The sequence below is a fragment of the Meleagris gallopavo genome, chromosome 11 (genome assembly GCF_000146605.3).
Source record: "Meleagris gallopavo isolate NT-WF06-2002-E0010 breed Aviagen turkey brand Nicholas breeding stock chromosome 11, Turkey_5.1, whole genome shotgun sequence".
NCBI lineage: Eukaryota > Metazoa > Chordata > Aves > Galliformes > Phasianidae > Meleagris > Meleagris gallopavo.
In genome coordinates this window covers 23,052,093-23,057,902 of record NC_015021.2, presented here as the reverse complement: position 1 = coordinate 23,057,902, position 5,810 = coordinate 23,052,093, and the positions used below count along the sequence as shown (strand labels likewise).

General features: G+C 46.4%; 1 long non-coding RNA gene across 2 annotated transcripts in view; it reads left to right on the top strand.

The window, feature by feature from the left end:
• Positions 1-6: 6 nt before the first annotated feature.
• LOC104912729 overlaps positions 7-5,810 on the top strand; it is a 31,743-nt gene continuing 25,939 nt past the window's right edge. The window contains exons 1-2 of one of the 2 annotated variants that reach the window (XR_004160886.1): positions 7-4,494; positions 4,888-5,532. This is a non-coding gene — a long non-coding RNA (uncharacterized LOC104912729). The other variant, XR_002118737.2, reaches the window with a different exon arrangement.

Below are 5,810 nucleotides of genomic sequence, written 5' to 3'. Positions count from 1 at the left end.
GCGGGGCGCCGCGACCGCCTGTGAAAGGATTCTCTATTTTGTTTACCTGCTGTATCACGGGGGGTCCGCAGGAGAGTGGCAGGGTGTTATTTTTTAATGGTTCTTTTTTTGCGATCAGCTGTGAAAACGTTACAAGTCTGCACAATGTTTAGGTGTGCGTGCGTGTGTGATTTCGTTATTTTATCCCCCCCCTCCGGCGGGCGAGGGGCGTTCCTTCCTTCCCGGGCTCTGTCTGGGTCGGCGCTGCCCCGCAGTGCCCCGCTCCGAGCGGCACACGCCCCCCACCCCCCGCACCCCGTGCCCGCAGTGCCTTCCCCGCACCCCGTGCCGGCCGGTGCCAACCTGTGAGCGCCGCAGAATCCCCTTCTCTGCCACTCCGAACCCACGCGCAGTTCCCTCTCTGTAATCGTGCCGAACAGGCCAGGACAAAAGGGCCCATTGTTGGTGGGATTTGTTTCTTATTGCCACCCGAGCCTCTTAGCTGTAATTTCCACGTCTTGCAAGTTTGGCCTTCATTTACTTCAAATTTGTGAGAATTCAGCATTTTGGGACTTGGAGCGGTGGGCTTTTTTTTCCGCCTCCTTCTTTGTGTTTTATGATGGTTGTTGTGTGGGGTGAGCCTCCAGCCAGCAGCGGAAGAAATCTCAACATTGCAACGTACCAAGAAAATTCTAACACCTGTCCTTTTGATTCCAGACCTGCAGTTAAGAGATGTCTATCCATTTTAAGAATTTTAATACAAATGCTGTTTTTTAGAAAACAACTTTGTGCGCTTTTATGTACGACGTGGAACAAACGTTAATTGTTAAACATTAATTAGATAGGCTGTTAATAGCATGGTCACAGTAAGAAGGGCGTGAGGGGCTTCATTTAGCTGAGGATGGTGTTTAAACAAAAAGACCAAATGCCAAAGCCCAAGATGACTAAATAGCCAGTGGAACAGTAACACAGAATTTCATTTGTGTTTGGGTCCTGATCCCGTGTGAAGGCAGCGCCGCGCTCAGTGGGCAGCTGTAGGAAGTCCTGTGTTGTAACAGCAGCGTCACGTAAGGTTGGCACACTGGTCTTCGCTATGGGCGGCCCAGTTTGGTAGAGCAGAAGTCTGAAAGTCAGTTATTTATGACATCTCTTTGCATTTAATGCCTCGAAATTGTGGTTTCCTGATTTGAAGAGGGAGCGGGGTGGGAGGAGGTACCTTCAGTGAGCTGGGGCACCTGGGCTTTGCTGATCTCCCTTACCTTTCTCTCTTAGCTCCTCTTCAAAGACCAGCACACAAAGTGCAGCTTTTTCCCCGTGCCAAGAAAACTTGAAATTGTCTTTCTGTGTGAAAACAGAAATTGAGCAATGCTGCATGAAGGGTTTTTAGTTAGGCCAGTGCAATCTGACTGCCTCGATGCCCGGCGTAGATCCGATGTTTCTCCTTTTAAGTAGGAAAGCTTTCTGCTTCAGCGCTGGTAGAAGTGGCTTTAGTTAAATTCACCCCAATGATTGACATTAAAATGACAATATTATGTTTTAGTTGAAGATGGGATATTGATTTTAGCAACATCCAATACCTACTAAAAAATTGGATGCTGAGTATTAGGGGCTTCTTTTAACAAAAATGACGTGTTGGAAAGAAAGACTGCAGGCATATCTTGCACTGAAGTTTACGGAAGAAAATTTGCCATAAATTCACATCTCAGCTATTGCGATGGTCAACGTTTGCCTTAAATTCAGTGAGACTGTGTAGTGTTCAGCACCTAACCGGCCTCGTGCCAGATCGATGTACTGGAAGCAAGTCGTTCAGCTTGGTAAAAGCAGTTCTCTGCAGCAGGCAGCAGATTTGTCATGTTTCGTAGTGCCTCCTGTTTTCCTATTGCCTGTGTTGTGATTGAGGAATGATGTACAAATGGATGTAAGTAGCATACGGTGGGACGCAGAGTCCCGTGTTCCTTAGCCTGGCAGAGCAGCTGAAGGCAACTAAGGAAACTCTGGACTGTGCTGTTGTTTTTTTGTAGCTATACTCTTAATTCTTGCCAAAAAGGTGCGTTCGTCAAACGGCGAAGGATTAAAGAAACCACGGCGTGGGTCTGACCGGAGTTCTGAATGTATTGAGGTGTTCAGTGTTCTCTGCGACTTGGTGAGGACAGCACAAAAGTAGAACTCAGCGTTTGATCTTCCAAATCCTCTGAAGTGTTCTGGTGCTTGTTAAACATAGGCCTTGTCTATCAAGTAGAAACAAAATCACACTGCTTTAACTTGACTGAATAATGAAAGCTATATTTGCTTCTACACTAGAAAAAAAATGTTGTATCAATATAAAGGTACTCTTTTATTCCTTTTCCCTGTGGGAATATGTTATACCAGTGTCAATGCAAAGGTGGTATATAGTTCTTTTCACAGTGAGAATTGCAAAAAAGTAATCGATTTGGAAGAAAAATTACATTCCCAGCCAGAATACTTCCTGACAGTGCAGAAATTGTATAAACAAGGCCTTGGTTTAAGGCTGGTCTTATGACCACATATTTTGCTGTACATAATGATGGTATTTTTAAAAATCCAAGCTTGTTCTATCGCCAGAAAGCATGCCTTTGAAATCCCAGTCTCTGTGATTGTAACCATGCCGTATTCCGGACTTTGTTGCAAATACAAGTGTGGTTCTCCCAACCCCGTGCTCAGGCTCTGTTGATGTGTGCAGTTCTGAGGGTGACGCTCAGTGCTCTGGCTGTGGGATTCCTGGAGGTTCTGCTGCTCTCAAAAGAATGTGTGGCAGGCTTTTCTCAAGGAGCATTTATTTTCAATAAAGGGCAGCTGGCTCTTTGTGACTTCTTCATCTGGACCCTCCTTGCGTGCAGGTGTTGCTAAGTATCGCGTTGCCTCGAGGAGTGACAAAATGCAAGAACTTCCATTTTCCCGAGAGCTTTGTGTGAAAAGGAGCAGCGTGCGTGTCCTTGAGTCCTCTGCCATTCAGAGTAACGGGCAGCTCCCCTGGGCGGCCGTGGGAAGGTTTGGAGCAGTGAGCCACGAGGAGCTCTGTGACTCACAGATGAGCAGAGCAGGCAGCCCAGGAGCCTTTGTGGCAGAGCTTTGCTGTACCCTGGAGGACTGCTGCCATGAGCGCCCATTCGTGGGCTGAAGAGAGGCTGCTCTGGAAGCAAGTATGTGTGTGAGCTCTGTCGAAGGTGGGATGGTCTTCAGTAATGGCCTTCGCAGCCCAGAGCCTCCTCCCGCAGCATTTATAGCTTTGTACAAAACGTGTACGTCAAAAAGGCTCTTCTGTCATATTGCTGTAACCCCGTGGTCTGAAATCTCATTTTTTAGGAATTCAACATCTGCATGGCTCCTAAAATCTTTTATTTGGAAGTGAGGAACTCTGACAAACGTATGCATACATATGAGAGTGATGAAATAGCAGGATGGTTCGAATGGTTAAAGGTGCCTAAGTGAGCTGAGTGCTGACGCCTGGGGTGCGGCGCTGGGCCGCCTTGGTTCGGCTTTAAGCACGCCTCACACTGTGCCAGTCTGTAATGGAGAAGCTCTCTGTGTTTCCCAAGGAAGAGTGGTTGTGTGGGGTGTGTGCTTCTGCGTTTCTTCTGACACGGCTGGAGTCAAAACTCAGCCTTAGCACCAGTGGCCTCAGCCTCTGTGCTCTCCGTGCTGCATACAGTCACTACGGCGTGGAGAAAACACGCAGTGAAACCTCAACTGGTCGAGAGATACTGACATTAAAATTTCTCTGTAGCAGTCTTATTTTGCGGGGGGTATGAGTGCTCTCATGCACACTGGGTGCCGATTTAATATTGTTGATGCCAAGCGTGGTGATTCACGTAGCTGACATACTGTGCAAAAACCAAACACTATAGATAAACACTTAATCTGCAAAATCTAACATGTCTTAGATCCTATCTAAAACACTGTAAAATTAGAAGTGAATTAACTAGAACTTGTAAGCTGTTCAAGTAAGTCTTAAAAGATTGGAAGCAGATGTTGTGCAGTAACTTTAATATCTCCACAGCATCTGGGTCTCTGGGAAGTTTGGGCTCAGACAAAGCTAAGTGGTCCAGAGTCCAAAGCTTTGTTTTGATAATCTGGGCAGAGGGAGGTTTTTTGAGAGAGTGTGTCAGACGTGTAACTTCAGCTTTAGTGAGTTAAGAAAACATTTTACTTCTACAAAATTCTTTGGTTTTAAGGGAACATTATAAAAAGTGCCTAATTAATAGATCTAAAGTCCAGGTAATGAATTTCAGATGTTTCTGCTGCAAGAAATCCCGTGGCAAACAGTCTGGTCAGTGACACTGATTTTGGTGGTGTATGGGAACCGCTGAATCACGGCCTGAACCTCTGATTGACCACCTGAGGCGAGCAGTGAGCCAGCCCTGGGAGCACAGGTGAGGGCAATTCTGTGCCTGGCTGCGCCTCTCCTAGACCCATTTAAGAGTTGACTGCTACTGGGGAAGGATCTCTTCTGGAGATCGCTTCTCTTGGAGTCTTCTCAGTGAGCCCAGGACAAGGGTAAGCTTTCCATCTATTCTTCTTTAGTGTGATAACCTGTTTAGCCTAACTTTCTTCTGTATTTCTTAATTATAACATCTGTATGTTCACTGATTATACAGGTGGGTTGTTGCCTTTTTGGGTTACGACACTAGGATGCGATGGGATGTTTGGGGTTATTTGTGAGGGTGGTTGTTAATCAGCTTTGAGGGGAAAAACGACCCACCAAAGAAGTGTTTTTTTCCTTTGAATTGGGAATTGAAAAGGTGCAGGCCAGCATTTGTATCGGTGTTCCTTTGCCAGGTTCTCTCTGGTATATCAGTGTTATACACTGTTTCTACCACGCTACTGTTAAACTAATTAAATAATTAGTGTGAATACCTACAGATTCATGTTATTTTGCTGGAGTTGCAGGTAAGACCATAAACGCTGAGCTGCAGGTGTACGTCTGCATTTGACCTGCTGTTATTAATAGGCAGGATTAACAGGTACGGACCCCAGCGTGGCTATTTGGAAAGAAGTCTCAATTTTGCCATTAAAAGTTCTGCACTGCAGATGTTCCCAGGAACGCAGCTGTCCGTGAACTGTGTGCCCACTGTGTTCTGCAGAGTGAGAGCAGACGGCAGAAGGAGGTGCACGTCCTGGGGCAGGGGGCATGGCGCGTCCCTGCTCACAGCCAGCATTTCAGTTCCTTGCCTTCTCGCTGTCTCCAGGCACCATTAGCACCGCTAGCAGAGAGAGGAGGGGCAAGGCCTGACCTGCTGGCTGTGTCAGGTGCCCCATCGCCCTGTGCCGTGCCGTGCCCTGCTTCTGGCTCCCTGCTTCAGTGTGGAACTCCTGCGTACTTGTAGCACACCTGCTCTGCTTTCCACACCTCCATTTTTGCACTGCGTGTTTTGTCAAAGTATCACTTTTGGTGCAGGTGTACTGATTTCTCCTGAGACTTTCAGTCTGCAATTGCAGTACCAAGTGAAATAAAGGAAGAAGATGGAGAGAGTCTGAGGATGCTGCAGAAATGTTTCTTGCAAGAGGATGTGAGCTTTTTCCTTCAAGACAGAGGTAGACATTGGAAGCCAATTTTTCAATGAATGTCTAGCAGAAATCTTAGTTTAATTAAGCCTTATGCCTAATTCAGAAGAGACACTTAAGAGCACTTGGATGATTTCAGATAATTATCTTTGCCACTTTCACCACCTGGTACACATGCTTTGTATTCACTTTTGCATGTCCAGAGAGCTGGCATGCAAGAGAGGTCTTGCATAGATGTCCTGAAAGTGCTTTCTGTATGTGCATCCTATGGATGGTTTCTGGGGGTGAAAGCAGAATCTTTCTTTTTT